The sequence below is a fragment of the Battus philenor genome, unplaced genomic scaffold (genome assembly GCF_028537555.1).
Source record: "Battus philenor isolate CCGP_79_NKW_IND1 unplaced genomic scaffold, ilBatPhil1.0.hap1 SCAF_8, whole genome shotgun sequence".
NCBI lineage: Eukaryota > Metazoa > Arthropoda > Insecta > Lepidoptera > Papilionidae > Battus > Battus philenor.
The window spans coordinates 8,667,384-8,691,043 of NW_027181748.1; the positions used below are offsets into that span (position 1 = coordinate 8,667,384).

A 23,660-nucleotide genomic window follows, 5' to 3' on the forward strand; every position below is an offset into this window, starting at 1 on the left:
AAGACGAAGAACGAATGTTATAAAATTCTACGCGCAACTGGGGTTGAGGAGGCGTTCATTATTGTACCTATTTTCTAATTACACATAAGCATATATTTAAATAGGAGAATATTATGTTCACATAAGTTAAACATGAATATGTATTGTATAATGTGAAATTATAGTGAAGATACGTCAATTCTTTGGCCCGTTTTTTTGTAAAGTCGTGGTTGGCAGCCTACGATAAAGATAGGTATTAAAACAAATATTGTGCAACTTTTATCTGCGAACAGACTTCGTTCTGTAAAAAAAAGCTTTTCACAATCCATAAGAACTTATTATTTAATAAAAAAATACTTCAGATTGACCTCTTTATTTATTGATTAAGAAAGTTTTTTGTATTCATATTCTCACTGTAAAGCTTTATATTATACGAAGGAATAGGTGTTATAATTTATTCTGTGTTTTGTATGGAAAATGAAAAGTATTCTATTTACCACTACTCGAGATTCTTCTATACATTTTTTCATTTGAACCTTCCTCGTGCCTTGACACAAATATGGAAAAGATCCCTGAATTGGGTAAGCTGCTCCTGAGTTACGGTTTGTGTAGCTAACATTTTGCTTTTTATTGTTAATTAATTTTTTTGTTAAGTTTTCTTGTCGATTAGTCTTAAAATGGTAAATGTTTCGTTTACAAGAATGTGCTACACATTATTTCAATAAATTTTCTCCGGTGCTATGAACAAGTTTTAAAGCATTAAAATTACCAAAATATATTTAATTTGAAATAGTCGACTAGAAGCTAACGACGATGTCAAATAATGGCGAATACGGTGATTTGTATGATGTAGGTGCATCAATGTATTTAGAAAAAGATGTAATGCAACCGCAATGTTTCTTTTACTTCTATAATGCAATTAATTTGTTTTTTATTTGTACTTCTTTGATAACTATAGATAAAACTAGACGCAAAAAACAAACATCACTCCGTCATGCGTAATATAAAAAAATCGCATTATTATAGTCTAATTTTTATGTGATAAGGTGCTTTTGATTCATCATTACCATTTCAGCTACAATACATCTACTACAGGATATGGGCTTCCACCATACGATTTAAATAAGGTCGTCTGTTTACCTAGTGATTGTTGATCTCAAAAATAAAAAGGATTTTTTTTTATTTGGCAATACTTCGTATATCTTGTCGCAAGAATCCCAATCCTAAAAAATTGTGTTCATAATCTGTGGGTGTAGTATTCATGAATGAAATTCATTTGAATAAATATATCTTTTTATTTAAACATAGTCAAAAGAAGATCATGTTAGACATTTTGTATTATTTTATTGTTTAATTAGTAATGAGCATAATACATATGCAAAATTTCGAAATAGAATTAGAAATACGGAATAAATGGTTTTTAATCATTAAAATATTGTTTAAATTTGTGTAAACAATACAGAGGTTAGATTGTCCTTATTAACATTGTAATTTTTTTTATTGTTGCTTTAAAATTTTTGGGAAATGGTAGGGTCACTATATTTACCTCTCTTAATAAATGCACTAATTTATTAAGAGAGGTAAAAATTGTGGTCATACCATTAGGTTTAATAAAACAATGTTTAAACATTCGAAAGTCAAAAATAATAACTGTATTTTGGTACATATTTCTTGAATAATGTCGCTGAGATTATAAAACCATGTTGTTATGGAATTATATTTCAAAATGCAAAGACGGAGTAGGATATTGTGATTATTAATCAGATATTCAGAGAGCAAATGCCGGGGCCAAGAAGAATGGCGCACAAAACAATAATACCAACTCGCTGCTGCTTGAATATATATAGAAGATATTATTTGACTTATTGTAAGCTGTTACAACTTAGCGTTTTATAGAAAGTAATAAATATCTCTACATCACAAAAAGTTCGTAGTTGGTTTTTAAGAAATTACCATATAATTTTTGTTATTACACAAGTATGTATTTTTTCTATAATAAAAATATAGAAAGTAACTAAAGTAATAATTATTAAAACTATATATTGTATTGTTAAAATAATTTTAAAATAAAACTAATTTTAAATTTTTTACAGACAAAATTGCGGTTCATTTTAATTTTATAACATAATCATAATTGATAGTAATTTAATCCGTTAAAAATGGTTTTATTCCGAGGAAAATATTCGTGTAAATTAACAAAATCATTTTTACATTAATATAATATGAAAAAAATATTGATTAGTCAATATTGATTTCGAAAGTGAATATCTAACATAAAAATAAAACAATAAAAGTGTTGAATAACAAAATAACTTAAAATACAGGGAAATGATTTTCCTCGTTATAGTAAATAAAAGTAAGCATGGGATATTTAGTCTTGTGTTATTTTTAGTTATGTTTGTTTAGGTTTTTCGATTTTCTCATGAGTATTTGTCAGGCAACGTAAAAAAAAATAATCGATAGAAGAATTTAAGTACAGTTTTAAATAGTTTGCATAGTTTGCAGTATACTATAATATAATATAAATAAAAATAATGAAAATACAAATTTTTGTCGTATATTGTGATCATAAAAAACAATAAAATTAAAAACGTTATTAATAATTGTATACACCTTTAACAACTTAAATAAAATGTCACAAACAGTTACAAATGACAAATGAATGTGATTTACCAAAGCGTAATATAATATAAATAGAATAAGTGTTGTATAATGTCGGCAAAATTTTACTCACTTTAATAAAATACTAAATTAGTTGCAGGCCATTCTTTTTAAAATCTATATTTTATAGCTATTCAAACACAGTTTATTGATTACAATTCCCAGCAATGGGCGCAGGCATGACCCAAGTTTTCAAATATTGACCTCTACGGGGTTACTAGTGTTCACGTTTCAATCAATCGCAACGGTTCTGGAATCTGGAAGATTAAATAGCGTCGCCAATAGTTACATCAGAGCCTTATATCAAAGAGAAACTTGTATATTTGAGGGTTGCCTAGAAACTATGTACATAAAAAGCAATATAAAGTAGTTTACTTATCGAAATATGTGAACTTTGTTTGTAAATGAGTCACAATTACAAAATTCATTTAAAGGCGCAACTGTTAAAATAATTGACGGGTTAAAAATGCCTATTGGAATTAAGATATTTTGAATTTGAATTTATTGTCAAAAATACTGTAACACATATTCTCTATTCATACCTAATGTATTTATTATAATTGGATGTGATAATAATACTTTCTTTTATTTTCTGCTAGCATACTATTAAAATATAATGTTTAAAATACGTATAATTTAACACCGAATGAAGTGTTAGATTATAAGTTTAAATAAAGGGTATGCTGTGTATATATATACTATTGAGTTAGTATCCTGATGTGTATAGTTGTGGTTCATAAAGGAGCATGCTTAAATATTGCTGCTATTAATCAGTTTCTTGAGAGCAAACTCTGGGGCCAAGAAGAATAGCAACGAAATAATAAATTTAAAATACCTCCATTAACAATATTATACATTATTTAAAAAGCGCGTTGTACTTATATAAGTAAATTTTACACTTTTTTGTGTATATATGAATGACAGAGATATAAATTTGGAATCTGTCATTATTATATCAAACAGCAAAGATTTACTAACATAAGTAAAAAAAACTTTTTGCAATTCTCAATCATTATCATGTTGACTGATAGACGATTACAGGTGAAGGCATAGGCCGCTCTCCTAGATCAGCACAATGGACCGGTCTTTTGAATCAGTCAATTCTAAATTTTCTAATATGACTAAATTGTCACGTTTGTTAGAAAAAAAGGAAAGAAATTGGCAAATTATTTTTCTGAGCAATAAACCATTAACGAGCAGTTATACTTTTATAGATACCTTATAAAGAAATATAAATTGTTTTACTCTAACAACTTATAGTTGGGTGGCTACAGTTGTTTAAGTTAGATCCAATTTTCTGTTCGTCGATCAAGTCTCATATGGACTTTTCATTGGCAACAGTGGCGAGCACAGATTGGCTATGAAGAACCAATTAAACTTTTCATCAGAATTCTGAAACTAATTTTCAGTAGTTTGACAGAGTCAGCCATTTGGCCTTCAGGTTACACCCAAGCAGACCACTTGCAAGCTCGCATGCTCGATAATTTCTGTATGCGATGTGTAATTTGACACTTAATTAATGAATCTGCCAGCGAACTTTGTGCTAGTTATCTTGTTTTAATACTGGTATTTCTCTACGAACTTTCATTAGTTTTTAATTTTATATGATTAATTTTTATAACCGAGAAGTGGAAGCTGTACTAAAACTTGCGATCGTGGTCGCGGGTTCGATTTCCGGGATACAGTCTCATACAATTAACACTTTGTGTATTAATTATATAGGATTGCCATTGCTCACATTTAAGTTTCCGTCTGTGTCTAAATGAGCGTCAATGGCGATGACGAAGATATGATTATTTACTATTATTTATACTGAAAATAATTAAACTGCACTTTAGTCTTAAGTCCTAAAATTTTTAATTATAGAATTAAGTGCAATAAAGTGCACGTGAAGGCCTTTTTGTTTTTTATTATATTTTATAAACTAGTGATTAAAGTATGTTGTTATGTGGCTTAAGATTGTTGGTGCCCAGTTTATACTACCACAAAGAATTCATAGAGTACGTATTTCATACTTATCTCTTAAGTATCTAGTTTCAACTTTAAGTTTTTAAGAAGAATTTTGTTGGTAGGGTTCGGAAATTATGACTAATAAAAAATCTATAAGGATCAATAAGATACAAAATGGTTGCATTAAAATTTTTATCCTTTTATTAAAATTTTTAAACGTGATAAAATTCTTAAATATTTGATAAAATGGTGGCTGTAATTAATTGATCACGTTATGGATTTTGAATTTTAAGATTATAATTGGTTGGATTGTTTCCGTAATATAATATGGTATGCTAATCTTATATATACATAGATACAGGAAAGATAACATAAAATAATAATATATATAAAGATAATAGATTAGGGCAGCCAGTTAACAGCAAAATAATTTCATGAAAATAGGTGAAAAATTCTTGTTTACGTAGCTAAAACAGTTTTTAAGTTTGGTTGAGAACAAATGTCTTTTTGAAAAACCAAGAAAAAAAAACATATTAAAGGTAAACTAATATTACTATAAATGAATGAACTAATATTTTATAGCATATTTATTCATAGTATTTCTAAAGTATGAGTATAGAAACAGACAATACATAGTGCTTTGATGGGAAGAACCGAAGAGTCGCCATTGTTAAGCCCAGCGATTGATACCCACGGAAGTCCTTGTCGCTCGCCGTCACGTGTAAAAGAGGACACTGTTGAGATAAACGTTATTGTAATACTAACAGCAGGGGTATTTGAACGCGGTTCGATGTGACAGCTCATTGTGTGAATGTGCCGCCCAGATAACGTTTTCTTTGTTCTAACTTAACTGAAGTTGACGAGAAAACTAAAGAGGTAACATTTGTAAATCATCCTTAGTTTCTCAAATTAGTTTGCTATTATTTACGAAATTACAAAGACCTATAAAATATATTTTTCTATTAGATTATCTGTGTGTAAAATATACAGGGTATTATAATTTATTTTAAACTCGTATATTTTTGATAACAACATTATTTATTGATCAAAAAAGCCTTATACGGAGAGATTTGTATTGTAAGATAATGAGCAGAAAATATATTACTATTTGCAATTTTAAATCTATTCCTTCATTTGTACACGAATTGCCATGTACAAGATAAAAACACATGACTGTAGTTAAATGTTATGGTATAGTTGCTTGCTTTTAGCAATAAATTCAAAGTTTTAATTGGATAGTTTTTCATACCTATTTATCACAATGTACTATAATTTGTAATTTAAAATATATCAAATTTAATGTTTGCGAATTGAAACTCATGTTCAGGCGAGGAAAGATAGTGAAATTTATACGGGCTTTTTAAAGTTATATCCTTATCATAAAATGATTTTATAGTCTAATAAATAAGCATAGAGGAACTCCGTTGCGGAAAACTAATTTAATCTGATACCTACTAAATGTTAATTTAATTTTGAATTTGGATTAAACGAACCGTTCGATCGCAACTGTTTTGTAACTAAAGTTTACTTTAATAGTATTCGATTTTGCGTTACGCTTCTGTTATTATTTAACTACAATAATGAAAACAAATTTTAGAAACATGTTTGAAATTCTTTGAGTAAGTCATAACAGGTTTACGTACTTTGTCATACTTATTATGACCTTCTCATCTACCCATTATTATTGCCCATGTTTGTGCGCAATACCTTAAATATAATTTATAATTAAATATAATTTTAATACCATACCTTGTTAAAAAGGTTATTTAAGTAACAAAGGCATACTGTAAACTGAAGAAAAATGAGTTTTTCGACGACGATTTACTAGAAAATAATAAACTTTAATTAATTTTATTTAGATAATACTATATTAAGTTAATACTATTATATATTAAATTAACACCAAAACAGAAATATTTCCGTTTTAAAACATGTACAACAAATATTTTTTTGCACGTGTTTTAAAAATTATATTAAAACGAATTTTTAACTCTACAATGTAAAGTAATAATTTCATAGATTAATTTAAAAGCATCATAGATATTTTAAGTTTTTGGAATAAGGATTAATTATTTACGCTGTATTATAATTAATGTTTGAAAATATTATTATCATTAATGCTTAATACAATTATAATTTATAATTGCATGTCCCCTGTAGCACATGGGCTTCCTCGTATTGTAGATTTCCAACAGTACAGGTTGGAAGCAAACGGAATCCAGACTTTTCCGACGACTTGAACAAGGTCTATTTTTGTAAATATGTATGTATTAAAAAGTAATAAAAAGGTGAATACAAAATCTCTACATATTTTACCACACGGAAATAATTGTAGTTAGACTTTAATTTTATTTACTTAATTTATATTTTAGTTGTTAAAAAGTTGATTTTAAATTAAATGGAATTAAACAATGAGCGTATGTATATAAATGTAAAAGAAAAAAAATTAGGATGAAATACGTTGTAGTGAAACTCTCTTTTTCTAGTTCTCGTCTAGTTGTGAAGCTTTAAGGCAATACGCATATTTCGTTTACCCACGCCGAAGTTAAGGTAGAGCCATATATGGCGGTTTCGTGGCCGAAATTGACACTTCGATTGAGCTGACAAAATCTGTATGTGCTAATTAAATGTGAGGATAGAGTGTGGTATACAAAGCTTCGTACTTGTATGCTCTTGAGAGACGTAGAAGCAGAAAAGTTCAAGTTTTACTAGGCACCAAAATTCGTATTTTTTCGTGTCTGGATACCGGTGGGGCTGTGTAGGATAAGAATGTGTAAAGTAATCCAAATTCTTTACATGGCCTAAAGTAGAGAGTGGAGGAGAGGAGAAAGATTAGTGGATATTCACATATCCTTCGTCTCCTAGGACCTCTAGATGGAGCTTCGAAGAAAGAGCTCTTGTGAGATTCGCTCTATTTACGATGGGAGACAGTGGTTAGATAAGGAATGGTCTAAGTACGCATTTATTGAGTTCTGGGAATATTTTTGTAACTATCGCTAAAAAGGAATGTAGGAAAATGGAATACAGGACTTTTTTACATTTGTGATCACTGTCAACAGTATTTGACTGCGTTCTCACCGATGCTGTAAAGCGATAATGCTATTTTGTCAATAAGAAAAGAAAATAAATAAGTATTTTTTTACTCTTTCACTAAAGGTAGTAATTCTAATACAGATACACGTGCAGGTAAAAATATTTATATAATTCCCTGTAAGTATTATAAACTGCAACATTCACAGCAAGGTGATAGCTATCCACCATGTATCTCACAGAGAACATTTGGGTACAAGTCAAAAATGCAACGACAGTGATGTACAACATATACATATTACATACATTTTGAAAAAAAACCCATTAACAAATAGATATTTTTATATTTTCACGTTCTCTTGATTAATTAACTCATAACGAACTGTAGCAATAGTAAGTTTGTTGAACTGAGCAAATAGTATTGTTGCGTTGAATGTTTGTGGTTTACTTAACCGAGTGTCAATGTTACTGCGGGTTGAACAGAATCACATTGTTGCTTACCTGGTTTACGATATATTAACACAAACAATAATAGCCCTGAACAAACAACAAGCAACAAACAGAGAGTTATTTGTTAATAAAACAGTAAGTCATAATTTAGTCCAATAAAGAAATATTTCTGTTGAAGCTATTTGTGGGGACATTCCTCACGGGGAAAACGAATATTTATTCCAGAAGCGTAACTGACGACTCACAATTATTGGGCAAATGTTTACGGAGCCGAGTGGCCGTTTGCACCCTGCTCTATACATGTGCCAAGTGCTTAACCATTACGGAATTCACTAGTTGCTTCTTTGAAAACCTTTCGCGCTAGCAATGTAAAGATCATTTTCGCTATAAAGATCTTTATTGCATTCTCCATTTTTTTAATTAACTTACCTATTTATTACACATTTTTATCAATGTTATATTTATTAACAAATGTCGTGTACTTCTAAAACCCTATTATTATTGTTCTTCTACCAATTCCTATTCATGTAGATTTTTAAACGTAAATTGCTACGTTTAATCAAAAATAAATATTAATGAAAATTTAATAACAGTTATAAACATATTTTCATTAAACGAGATAAACAATCTTGATACAAAAAGAAATAAGTTTCTCTCTAGTCGCAGTATATTTTTAAGCAAGACTAAATTGAAAATTTACTGCAAGTGTACATTTGTTGAATGTGCGAAAGCGCTAGTGAGCGTGTAAAGCCTGACATGAAAGATAATCTGGTTGGCGGAACTGATTCGCTCGCAAATTGAATAAGAGGTATGTACCGACGAAATATACTTAGTGAAGGCGAGAACCAAGGCGAGGCCCGTTGAAAATGTCTCTTTAAACCGAGTCGTTGCAAACATTTCAATTCGAATGTTAAAACTTGCTTACTCTATAAAATTTTATTGTTAGTTTATTGGATATTTAAACTATAGATCTCTTTATTATTTTTAACCTATATATATCAAATCTTTAGTAAGCATTTGTTGAAGCTACGCGTATATTTCAATTCGCAACCTAACGTGATGTGAGTTTATCGGTTTTCAATACACTAAAATTAGATTTTTTTTATCTAAAATTGCTACAAATGTTTGTTGGACAAACTGTTTATGGAGGTAACTTACAAAAAACCCAACAGTTAAGAAATCTGATTTATGGTTTTAGGCGATGAGCTCCTAGCAGAACCAAATCAATGTAGATTTAAGAATCCAAAATATAATTAAGATTTTCCAATGCGTGCTCTGTGATGACATGGTTTTGGTCGCTGTATGCGGAGAATGTCTTTGCCTTTTAGTAGGGGCATCTATCAGCTGACACGACGATGAAAACGAATACGTCCTGTGATCCGCATTCTCTGTCTGCTTAAGAGGTTTTATCCCAACATTACACATATATAGATGTAATTATTGAGCGTTTTATGGGTTTCCCGTTCGGTTGCCGAGTCCATTGCATCGTAGGGGGATCCGGATACGGCGTTCGGGGCTGACGAGCCACCTAGCAGGTTTACATTGGCTACCTTGCATTACATATATAAATATATACATATACACATACATGTATACATGTATATATATATATTTATATTGACACCTTTGATGCAGCTTTGATACCTCTCGCTCTTACCTCTACCACATATGTATTTATTTTTAGTTATTTCGTCGACAACGTCGTAGTACTTGTTTACCGATATTAAATTACTAAATAGGTATAGAACTGTAGCGAAATAATCAGTTTTCAAGATGCTTTCGCTTATCTGTCAATCCATCGGTCTACGCATGCGCGAAATGTAAGGACGCGCGGCGTATGGATTGTAGGCGGTTGTCAAAACCGCGTCTTACGCCGATAAATATTATGAAATATAAAAAAATGACGAACGGCGTCAAGTGACATAGGTGTTGTTGTTGTGAATTTGTATTAAATCTTTAGTGTTGTGATGGAATATGGAATTAAAGACTATCTTATATCAATTTTGAATCAATGTTTGATTATGTACAAATGAGTTGTGTGTAAAAAAGTTATGTGTAAAAATTATTTCATTCGCATGATAAATAATTTATTACGGCGTTGGTGCATCTGAAGTTGTAGGCGGATGGCTTTTAAAATAAACTGTCTCTCTTTCATCCAAGCATTTTAATTTTTGTGCTCCAGCTCGCTAGGTGTTGTCTCTAACGTTGCCTACCTAACCTGTTAAACTTCGCCACACAACTATTGAATCGTAATGTAAACTAAGATCAATAATCTAATAGTAGACGTTATAAATTCATAAACCAAAACTTCATTAAATTTTGATTTTGTTAGGTACAGTAATTAAAAATAATTAAAAGTTAGTGCAACGTACAAAGTACAGTTCATATTTTACATGCAATAATATTTCGTATATATAATTTTAATAAATACATTGTATGTGAAATATTAATGTAGGAGTTTTATTCAAAACAAACTCTAATTTAAAACAGCGTAACATATGAACGAAATATATTTTTACATGACACGAGTATATTCATTACTTAAAATGCGTTTTAAATAAATTATACATACACTGTGAAAGATATTCCCTGCTTATTGTCTTGTAGACATTTCTGTCGTCTCATAATTGTGTACAGTGGTAAAGATATTTGTTGATAGCTAAATTATTGTTAGCGAGAAAAAGCATTGAGCAGTAGCTACGTAATTTTGTATTTATGTAATACTTTCTGGATATATTAAATTGTTTTAATAAACGTTATAAAAATAGAACAATCACAAACAAATAATAAATGTTTATACGAATATTAAAAGCTAGCTTTGTTTATCGCTTTTAAAATACACGATATGTTTTAGAGGACTTGGACTTGCGATTGGTGGTTCGACTTGCAAGATACATGTCTTAAATGTAATTCACACTTTGTAGATTAATTGCTTAAAAACAAGTTTTCAAGAGGATGGGCAGCAGCGTTTTGTGCGTACCACGATACTACACTGTGATCGCCAACCCGCCTGACAAGCGTGGCGATTATGGTAAATACCCTCATAGATATCTTTAGGGGAGGGATGTGTCTTCCAGTCGGCGTCGATGGGCTGAAACGGCAACCACAACGACCATGTACTGTTTGCTGTAGTTAATACTGTATTTAACTAGAATGATTTTATTAATCGAATTCACACTCCACTCACTCTATACACACAATCATACAATATTATACTCTGCTTCGCTTGTTTTTTTTTTATTTTTATTAATTTATTTGAATTGATATATTATCTTAATTTATTTGAATTGATAATGATGTACACTTCGTAACAGGCGATGTGTAACTATTAATGTTTATATTCTGTGTGTATATTCTCAGCTGTGAAGAACGTAAGGATATATAAATGTCGTCAATTAATTTATAAAATAAAAATAAATATGTTACCTTATTTAAGAAATAAAATTTTCTTATATTAATGTGTCCAAGTCAGTTTTGTCATAGATACAATTTGAAAAAAATGTTGCCTTAGGTTGATTATACATTTAGAAGTCTCGGCAAATTTTCTCTAAAACTCTATCCCTAAGGGTAAGAAGAAAATCCGAAGGGAGTATTTCATTACTTCTATCAAATTTAGTGGAAAATCAAATCTTTCAACGAGATTATCCCGACGTCCGCATAGTATGCGACGCTTCATTGAGTTCGCGCGGCTGTAGTACTTTTCGATAACCCAAATTTACATTCTTTACGTGTTAACAAACCAAAAACTGGACAAGAACAAAAAGCGATATATTTATTTTAATAACTTGCAATGTTTTTTTTTGCGTAAACTTTTCCAAAAATACCAAAGCTTGTGCTAAATTGCTGAGCTAAATTATGTAAGCTTAAAGAAATTTTCCTGTAATGTCTTTGAGCTATTATTAAATATTAAAAGTGTATTAAACAAAAATAAGTAAAATATGTCTATTGTAGTGTTTAGGATTTTTATTACTTTCACTATTTTTTATGGAAATTTGTTTACGCAATCATTAAATGATCTGACTTAGATTGTAGGCTTTTGTCACGTTATAATAACCCTGTTTAAAAACCCTGTATGTAGCCAGGTAGAAAGTGGGTAAACAATACTTCTTAATTGGGATCTTCTGGCATTCTTCTCGTGAAGAACACGTAAATGATCCAAAATGGATAATAATTTGGAGAAGTGAATAAAAAAATATAAATGTCAAGTAATTTTATATTAAATTGTTAGATTCTTGTACAATTATTGCATTGTAAAGTTATTAAAAAATGTAAAATTTTCACGTTATTTAACTTCGTTGCATTATTATCTTTTACTTACGTTTAGGCTAACTACGTCATTTTCTTTTATGAAAAGTATACTTGATAGCTTTAGCAGTGGCTCTTGAAGGATAAAATTTTGGTGCGAAAACATCTAACTAATTAGCAGCAAAGGAATTGAAGTTAGTCGATTTCGTTATAGGTAATAAATAAATCCAGATTCAATTACATTCGATGCATTTTAGAAATTAATTAACTGAACATTTTCATAACATTTTCCTAAGATCATCTCGATTTTATCTTATTATATGCTTATGATATTTTTTAATTTAGGTATAGTAGTTAAAACCGATTGTGTTTATAAAATATTTTTGATGTAATATATCCAATGTGCTAAATCAAATGCCTATTACTATGATGTAATTATTAACAGTTAGGTTTAAGCGATATATTAATAAGCATTGATAAATATTTCATTAATGACTACTTAATGAATCGTGAAGCTTTTTAGATATTAAGTAACTGGATACAATTTTGTGTATTTCTGAATAGATTAAAAAGGTTCACACTTCTGAAGAGTAAATTTCTTACATTATACTAGTACAGCGTAAGAAGGAGGGTCTCATAAATATTTAAGGAAGTTCAGGAAGTTACTTAAGACTGATGCATATATACAAACAGCACAGGCGTCTGCTTAGTTGGTATTTTTTAAAATATTTCTCATAATATTATTAAAGTTGTTATTAACGTTGGAAATTTAATTATATTGAGAGCTATTAGAATAAAATAGCAAGAACCACGTTTACATGTTTTATGAAGAAAAGGCGTTAGGGTATAATAGAAATATAACTGATTATAAATTGGTCTGTCTAGGGAAATCTTGCTTAAGTGTTTGCAAACAACAACTTTATAAAATATTCTAATTGTTTTTTTTTTTTACAGTCCTCTCTTATTTATTGTTTCTTTAAGTGGAGAACTGTTATTTGAAAAGAATTGAATTTTAACAAAAAAAAAATTCTTTAGGTAGAAGCCAGGCAATTTTATTCAAATTCAAAGTATGAGTGGTAAGGCATATGCTTTATTTAACAACAAAAAAAAAGAGCTGTGCCGACTATTTATAACATTAAAGTTAGAGATTCTATGAGAGATATTTTTAAAGAAATTGGTATTTTAATGGTTGTTTCGCATAACAAATTGTTTATTTGCCATTATTTTAAATCTTATGTGAAAAATAGTTACACTCTTAATCAATACTTTTTGAGCCAAACTACTTAAATATTTTATTATAAATTTGAACCTTATAGCCTACCACAAATGTTTTAAACGTTAAACATACAGTAATTTTTTTTTCCTAAAAATAAAAATAAACTCAATGTCCGAATTTTCATGTATCAATGAAAAGCAGCTTAAATAACAATATTTGTTTAAAAATAATTAAACAAAAATCTTATGGCCGGTTTCCAAGATTAATTATCAAATATTAAAAATAAGAGGCATTAAGTATGATTAAAAAATTTTTGATCTTCCACAACAAAGAAGGTTGCTGACTCGTTATCTTTAAGAGTTAATCATCTTTGTCGTGTATTAAAATGAAGGTAGCTCTGGTTTCCTTTTATATTTCGAACGCTGTTAAGCATAACGTATAAATTAAATTAAGATCATAATTATGAGTTTTCAATCTGATGAATGCAAGATAATGTTGTCCGCAAATGATAAAATGTTACTATACGGAATGATTCGTTGATATGATTGAATGGTTATAGGCGTATAAGCTTTAAATGGAAGAATAAATAGCTTTTTTTTGCCAAAAAGCAACACAATTATGTTACAAGTCGTTCAACTACTTTATGATATTAATGGTTTTAAAAATAATCAACCACAGTTTAGCAAAAAAACGCGTATTAATTTTTTGTGCTTCTCGTTTTTAATATTAATCTTTGTTAACTTTCTGCCCTTCCAGAGATTATACTGACAGAAGCTATTGGTTTGCAGAATTCCTATTGAAAAAATAAATTAATGTTACATATTACACTATAAACATTTTATACAGAATAGTTGAAATAGCTGTAAAAAGTTTAAATCTTTTTGCTGATGAGCTATACATTTACTATTTAAAAGCATCCATAACCAATAACTATATTTATACATATTTATTTATACATACATAGATACATTGAAATACATGGTTACAAATACAAGAATAAATAAAAAATATCAAATGAACAGACGTACCCAGTTTTTAGTTGCACCTGTGAGATATAAAATATATAGAAAATATTAATAGATAAAGAATAGGAAATGGAAAAAAAACTTGTACGAAATTTTCAAATTAGAGTTAGTTATATGTATTAAAATAAGGTAGAAAATATTAGGCAAAAAGTCAAAAATGATCGGTAGAGTGGGCCTAGAAATTTGTTTTTTTTTTTTTTTTAATTTATATTAAATTGATTTATCCGAGAGCGGAGAAAAAGATGCTATCAAAAATATCGACACGAATTAAGAGGTCGTTGCGTACGAGTATAATGGGGAAGAAATCAAATACGCGAATCAATACTTGCCTTGTTTAAATCGTTATTTCTTTGATAATTATTGAACAAAAAACAAGGTACCCTGGCAGTGGGTATCTCTGTAGTCAAGAAGTTGTATGCATATATTAGTCAAACCCACTGGAGGTGTAAATAGAAACTAATTAATAAATTTGTGGTCAAAAATCAATTGCTGTAGATTATTATTACACCAGGATGGCTTCGCACCATGTAGAAAAGTATTTATCGTACTAAATGCACGTGATTTAAAATAATATTTAATGAGAATTGACATTTGATTTTACAAAAATTAGAGAATCGGTATGTAGATACGCTAGATTTATATGTAAATACAAGTGAAGAACAAAACCAAAATTTCAGCGGTTGACATTTGCCAGGCCTACTAGTAAATCGCAGTTACGTCGTTATTTTTACGCCAATTAAACCGTTAGCTGCGGATATTCTGGAGCTCCTATACGTCAATTTCAATCACAGTTTTTCAATATTTTACATATTTTTAATTTAAAGGCTTAGCATAGAGAAAAAATGTTATTGTAATTTGTATGCCATGTTTAAAATAAAGTCTACGTTAAAACAGTTCATCTGTTAGTTGATCCCGACGGTACGTAGACATTTGTCATTGAAAGTTACTGTTGGTTTTAGGAGACAAACTTCGCTGGTAAATATACATTTGGGCAAATTGGTGTTTAGCACCAATCTGTGCATCCTTACGCATTAGTTTACTAACTTCCTTAAGTTTGTAAACTTCGCGCTCAGCGCTTTAATGTACTCGCAGTCAGTGAGGAACTCTATAGAATACATTTCAGAATTAAATATTTATGATTTTTGTTTGTTAACGAGATGTGGCCCGTCTTTTCCTTTATGATAAACGCTATTATACAAAGTATACTACAATATTAATCACGTACTAATTTCAAAACTGTATTAATTCGATAACCTGTCACCTAAAAAAACTAATACTTTTAATTTTTCGAATTTATATTCGATGCATATAACTTCGCTATTTAAAATGTATAAAATTGTTGTACTAAAAAACAAAATATAAAATTGGTTGCCTAAGAGCTTTATAGTATGTTATAGTTTCATATTTCTTTAAGTGGAATTATTATCTTTGTCAAGACGATTTCTTACGTGGAACTTCTTTTATTCTATAACTAAGTTAATAAGTTTTTGAATCAAGTAACATATCCTAAAAAGATTTATTAGCACTTACGTTATTTAATTCGCAGACGAAAAGATTTTTGCGTTAATCTGAAAAGAAAAAAGAAAAACGTTATTAATATATAGTTAAATTTACTTGAAATAGGATGCTGTATGTCTTCAATAACATACGATTTAAAGATGGTTTCTTGAAAACTTTCCCTTTAAATTTTATAAATTAAAAAGTTATCCTCGATTGCAATTTATTTCACTGCTAAGGGTTTTTTTTTCTTTTGAGGTAGTACTTTGTTTATTTTGCCTCAGCGACTAACCACTCTCTGGTTAGTCGCTGAGGCAAAATAATCCGGCACAACTATATTGTTACAGATTAGACTAGGCTGAGATAATTATAAATGAAAATAATTGTAGGATAAATTAAATGAAAATAACTATCATGTTATACATTTTTATATAAAGAATAATATAATGCATGTAGTAACACATAATGTTAACAAGGTTCATGGTATTTGTTATGTTAAAAATTGCGGTAAGTTTCTCGTGAAAGACAATATTGTCTTCATTTTATTAAACCCTACAGTTAAGTGAATCGGAGTCAAGGAGATGTTATTGCGATTCAAATCGCTCTCCGAGAATATTATGATACTTCAAGCACAGCAACTAATCTAACTGTCTCCCGGTTGCCGGCGTCTACCGAGAGTCCTAAGTAAACCACTCGTTTCCACAAGTATTTGTGCTCAGATCAATAGGATTTGCTAGATGTTTCTTTAATAAATTACATTTCCTCTTTGAAAGCACTTGATTCTAATTAATTCTGTTTGATCGTAAATCTGAACAATGGTATAATCTAGCTTTGAAAAAAAAATACATATTAATACAATGACATCTAAAAGACAAACCAAATTAAGAACTTTGATAAATGTGCAATTGCATTTCCAGATTTTTTAAATTTTTTTTAATAAATCTTTGATTTGTTTTTATTGTATCACATATGACATATTCAATATAATTACCGACAGCGGTATCTTCTGTAGTTGCATTATTGATTATTTACAGGAAAAAGTAAATCGAAAGATTTTACACATCATTTAGAAAATTTTAGTAATGAAGGAAATTTTTGTTACTTTTTGTTTATGTTTAATGGATTATTACAGTTTTTCATTCTTTGTTTTATTTTATTTTTTGTATCCGCCAGCGACAGTCACAAAAATATAATCAGACACAAAATATAACATAAAACAAACGCTTTTAAGCACAGGCTCTGCTAAAAGGCATACTTCTCTATTTGAGAGTACGTTATCGATAAAGATGTTTAAAATAAACTGTTCTAATTTTAATGAAAAATTTTGTAAATACAATCATCAAAAAAATTACAAACTCCTTTGACCTTTTTGTTAGTTCTTCTCAGCATATGGAGCGATACGAAATAACGTAAACTTAATTTCAACCTGATGATTATAAATTATTGTAATGATCTCGTAAAATAAAGCTATTTTGACTTTGAGTATCATCATTAGAAGTGGATACAGCTGTACAAGAATCTCGCCATAAAAATAACATAAATCTGGCTAAAAAAATTATAAAAATGTGTTGATATAAAAATTTAAAATATTCATTTACATGGAAATATAGTTTATGACAATAACTATAACAATGTTTGATACTAAGATTTGAAAAAATTAATTTAAAATTGGAAATTCTTTACCAATCATTTCAACATGAAAAAAATCTATTAGCATGCGTGGTTGATGCACTTTCTAAATAAAGACATTTCTTTCGGCAACAAGACAATAAATGATCTTAAATCTTATCTTAACTTTACACTTCTAAATGGGAACAACGATAATAGAACGAGGTCCGTCTTCGAAGTCATTTTTCTAAATTACTGGCTTCGCCTTGCACCCCATTAGTCTACACTCATTACCTCGGAAGACAAATGGCAAAAATACCGAAGAGTTGGCATCTTTAAAGTATCGTTTGTTTGTATTATCTCAGATACCAGTTAACATCATTTATACGAACTATGTATATATTTGATGTGTGAAAGTTTTGACACTCCGAGGAATTTTATTTATATGGCGAGGCAGGGTAAATTCTTTGAAAAATCTGTTATAATTAGCTGTTATATTTTTCGTTAATTATTCAGTTAAATAAAAATATTAACAGAAACACAGGTTGGAAACATTCGTTGTCACAATTTTTTAAAATTTCTTATACCTACCCTTCACGAACTCCCCCGAGCGGGTATCAACATTAATAATTTTACGAATGCCATGCCAAAGTTACTAAACTACAAAAGATAAAATATTTTGTCCCAAAGCAGAAGAAAAGATGAAACAACATAACAAGTCACTTTTAATAAAAGCTTTCGAAAGATTTATAAAAATCCAATGTTATGGAAGTTTACACAATTTAATTTATAAAAAATTAATTTATTTTGTACAGCTGTCAATTAAAAGATTCTTGCCCGTTATATGTATATTGGTTTTGAATTTTCTTGTTGAATTTGACGTTAGAGATTTTAGGGTATACGATATACAGATAACTTATCGAGACAAGATTAAAATTTATTGTTAGTTTTTACTTACTGATATGAAGGAAAAATTTATATATTTTTTAGGGAAAAGGTTTATTAGTCAAATTGATAATTTGCCTAATTAAAACAAATTGGAAGTTATCGGTACACGGGGTAATTATTTATAGGTGTAAAAGCTTTAAACAGGTGAATGTATAACTCATTTGTCAGCAAAAAGCTTTGAAGATATTACATCTATTTCCCATCAATCTGTACAAAGTGATCAAATTCTAAAATGCGACAGGCCCATAACTTTTAGTAGTACCAATATGCAGGGACAGAAAGTAAATAATAATTAAATTTAATATGTAGTAATCCGAACTTTGATTAAGATTTTTCTTACTATTTTATAATTTTGCTATTTATTATTTCTGATTTTATACATTTTTGGATACATTAAAAATCATCATACATTAAAAACTTATAAGCTTAAAAGTTAAGCTTAAAGTTTCACCCCAATAAAATACAATGTAATCTATAAACAAAAAAATAATTTGAAGTAATTTTCAATAACATCACACTAAAACGGAGTTCATAACAGCAATAACTATTATAGTTTATTTATGTATATATTTAATAGGTATTAATTTGTGCGATCTCCCCAGTGAGGCCGTTCGACGAAAGGTATTACGAAAATTTAATTGAAGTTTTGATTAAGCACTATCGCACATGCCAGACTCGTCGTATCACTACGCATATAAATACCTGTTATGCATAAGCTTGCGTTAAGTATGAAAATATTCTGCCCCTCAAACGATGTTATGTTTGTATTTAATGTTATAACGAAAAATCTTATACATCTGTAAGTTGTTACAGGGTTATTTATTATGTACGTGTAAAGGGAGTGAATACCTAGCCCCTTTGGTATTAATTCAAAAATCAATGGCTTCAGAAATAATAAGTAAGGTAATGATGACACAGTAAGAAAAACCGTTTTTGAAATACGGATCACTACATAATAAAATTAATTGTTGTTTACCATTTGCCCCTGCAGACTCTGTACAGCGAGAAGTTATTGGGCTGTCGTATTCCAATAGAGAAAAAAATGTTTTATGTTTCAAAGTGATAACTTTATTGGTGATTGACTATGGGCTTTTTGCTGACATATAAAATATTCATTCACATATTTAAAGCTTTCGCGCTAATAGACAATAATCCTTTATAATGAAATATATCCGATAATGTGTACTTATACTTATATATAATTTAAGAACTTTCTATTACGTGATTTTTACCGAGTTTGGATTATCATTTTATAAAAAAAAAACAGAATTAAAAATTAATCATGATGAATTCAAATATAACAATAAGTTATTATTACCAAAGCTTTTAAATTAAAAATTATCTCAATTTTATTAAATACCGTAAACATGTTCGTAAAATTCAATTTTGTTACAAATATAAGAATAAGTAAACATCGTGTACGCATAAGTAAATATGGTGTAAATATAAGATCTTCTACGTGCACAATTAAGAATTTTTTGGAACAAACTGGTATAATGTATAGCGAGAAAGCACTAAGGTCATTCGGAAGAGGGTGTTAACAGAGTTCTTGACAGCGCGATTGACGAACCAGACACATCGATTTGTCCGTTATCGTAGCAATTAGAGCTTTCGTATTCCATTACGCAAGGCAACTAGATCTTTCAAAAATAATAGTAATAAACTGAAAGAAAATCTTGATAAATGATTTTTGTATTAAAATAATTAATCCAAAATATTGAAAAATACGATTTGTATCCTCTTTTGGTAACAAATTAATTTGTTGTAAAATATTTAGAGATCTAAATTAATTTTTTTGTTTCTGAACAGTCGTCAAGATTTCAGAGTCTCAATATTTCATTAACTAGATTGAGTTGAGCTTTGACCTTTACTATGTGCGCAAATAAAGGGAGCTGAGGATTGATGGCAGTGAGTGAATTCAGATCCTATGCAAACTTCTGTAGTAACTTTACAACGCAAAGCTTTTGTGAACTATTCTAAACAAGGACCCAAACTTGTCGCTGTCTTATTGATATTTTCAAATGTATTTATCAATTTAAGCCGGAGTTAGAATAACACAATCAAAATATTTTAATGTACATAACTAGAAAATCATTTTAAATAATAATCTAATTGTTTTGCTGTCTTTTAATTGTCAATAAATAAGACAGCTTGTGTAATTAAATGACTTCTCCTTGTTGTTCGAAATTCATTGCAATTCTGTAAGAAGTATTTTTTTTAAATTGAATGAATTAAATTCTTTTTTTTATTTAGATAAAATTTAAATATATAGTAAACAGAAGAAAATATCAATACAATCAGATAAACAATTTTTTTAAAAAACTAAATTCATTAAAATTCTGAATTTATAACATGAACAACTAAGGATAAACTCGTGAATAAATAATCCTCGATTTTGTGTGTTTCAAAGCAAAAACCTATTAACATCTCATCATCAACTTGTTTAACTTTGTTATAGTATAAATGAACTATCCTAAACTATAAATATAAAAAAAAAACAATATTTATGCACAATAACAATAATTTTATATTATATTTATGACAATAAGCTCTCTCTTTCTATATAAATATATATATTAATTAAATATATATTAATAACTATATAAATTATATTTTCTATATAAATATGTATATATGTATGTATGTATATATATATAAACGATATAATATTCTTCTATGTTAATTGGATTTCTGCTTCTTCTATTACTCCTAAACAGATAAATAACTATTTTATGTCTAATTCATAATAAAAATGTAATTCATATTAAAAATAATCGCCAAGTGATATGTCATTTTCCCGTTTTGGTACTTTTAGTTCTAAAGTAAGAAATAAATTTCATATCGTAAATTTCGTAAGAACTCCTTTTTTAAAGTATTAAATAGAGTTTCGAAAAGATTATTTAGTTTTGCTTACTAAGACCTAAATAACACATACTAAGTTTACAACCGCTGTGAATTAAATCGATATTGAATTGAAATTGCAAAAGACAGAAATTCCAAAGCAATGTACGATATTCACACGGGAATAATTTTTCCTTTATGTTTGTGTAATTTAATAATATTCGTTGTTGTATAAAGTTGAGATTTTATCGCGCCTTCTCTTCGCTTTATATACAGAGGAATTTAGCGACGCGAGTTTATTATAAAATCCAAAAGAGCTTTATTATTATATCCATTTCACAATTATAAAGAAATGCTATTAATTTCAAGATTTTGTGAAAAAGAATTCTTAATATAAGATATTGTTCAATTAGATTTCATAAAAGTGATGGGGTAGTAAATAATGTTTTTAAAGTCTTTTCACGATCATTATTAATTAGTCTATAAAATTTGTAACTGCAAATATTCGTACAAAGTGACTTTTCAATGTTTTTTTAATTATAATTATAAACATTATTTAATATTGAAAATTAAGTTTTTAATTGTTCAGTCAGGCACAATTTTATCATTTAAATGTTAAAAGTAAAATAGCCACGGAAAGGCTGACAGATATACGAAAATTTTTAATAATAGTAAAATTCAGTCTCGTTGACTGTTTTTTTAGTTCAAGCTAACAAGACGCTATGATGTTTTAAAAATAAAAATTTTAGTTTTTCGGCGGGGAATATCTCTAAAAAATTTTTATTGAATAATTAAAAAATGTTTGAAAATTGTAAAAGTTGTTATTTGAAAAATCTTGTGTTAATGTATGGTATGTATATATCGGATTAATAAATTTAAATAAGAAAATCACGAATTAGGCTTTAATTCCGTTAATAATTTTAAACCTTAAGTTAAGGCTTTCATATAAAGGCACTAGTACCTGGGCATTACGTTTGTACAAATCTTTTAAGGCAGCACGTATATTAGTTTTGACTTATTTTTAAATACTACAATTCTTCATGCTTTTAATGCTCAAAAGCTTTATTGAAAATGTAATACTTTGAGTCTGGAACATTGGCTGGTATCCAGAAAATAAAAATATTTCATGTTGCTATAGGCCAGTTGAATGTAGCTGACCTAAGCGACATTCATTTTGAAAGATCAAAATGTTAACCACCGTAGCCTGTGATGTACGTGCTACGGTGGCGTAGTGGTGAAGGCTTTCCAAAGCTATGACTTGTGAGAGGGAAAGAACGGGATGGAGAAATTCTAATATAAGTTACGAGGTTTTAGCTGTTTAAGTTTGCTCCAAAGGAGAATGTACTCAATAAAACAAAAGTAAAGCGATGTTTTATAAGCAAACAATACAGGGTTATCACACAACAAAACTTTTCACATTACCCTACGCTCAGTTTATTTTGTACCCTAACCTGCTCGATGCGCAACGAATAAATAAGGTTTTTTTTAAAACATATTCGCGATAATTTTCATATTGACTATATAATAAAGACCGTGTTTATAAAATCTCTCATATATTTATTTATTGTCCTACTTATTCACACAAGTGCAAACTAGAACTTCTTTTCTCGTCTAATATATTACACAAGAATTTTATGCTGTCATCAAATTTTTATTTTTATCTTTTGAGACTTTATTGTAAAAATCTAAAGTAAATCCGATTTAAAGAGCGGGTTTAGCTAGGGAAATTATTAAAATAACCAGATTTGCTATGTGATGCCTTCTAATGCTATGTTGTAAGTATCATTGAAAATAACGTGAGGTATCTACTTTAATTAAAAGATTCTCCCTGTGTTTTGTTTCATGCTTATACAAGTTCATGGCTTCGAAATTACTCTTTATCACACAGAATAATTTTCCCACAGTCATCAAATGGCGAATAAGTATCTGATTCTGACGTCCAAAAAGAGAAACGATATAAAAGTATGTAAAATGCAGATGTAATTTTTTTAAAAGTGCCTTTATAGTAACATCCATACTAGTTTCAACTAAGATGGCGAAGCTTGTTAAAATCCTATTGCGTGTAGTAATTTTTAATGCAGCTAACGCTTCATGAACCGTACGTTCGTTATCTCTTTGTAGAGGAATTAACATAGATAGTTCTGTATGCGCAGCAGGTTTAAATGAAACCTACTCGACCGTTACTAAGGGATTTTCCACCACCTTTATGC

At 28.9% G+C, this 23,660-nt stretch overlaps 1 protein-coding gene across 2 annotated transcripts in view; it reads right to left on the bottom strand.

The window, feature by feature from the left end:
* The window catches only part of mub (poly(rC)-binding protein mub), a 167,377-nt gene that overhangs the window by 62,748 nt on the left and 80,969 nt on the right, over window positions 1–23,660 (bottom strand). Inside the window, exon 2 of one of the 2 annotated variants that reach the window (XM_068775269.1) lies at window positions 16,087–16,124. The exons of the other annotated variant lie outside the window; for it this stretch is intronic. The gene's annotated coding sequence lies outside the window, so the exon portion shown is untranslated. The remainder of the gene's footprint in view (window positions 1–16,086; window positions 16,125–23,660) is intronic. 2 annotated transcript variants of the gene reach the window in all.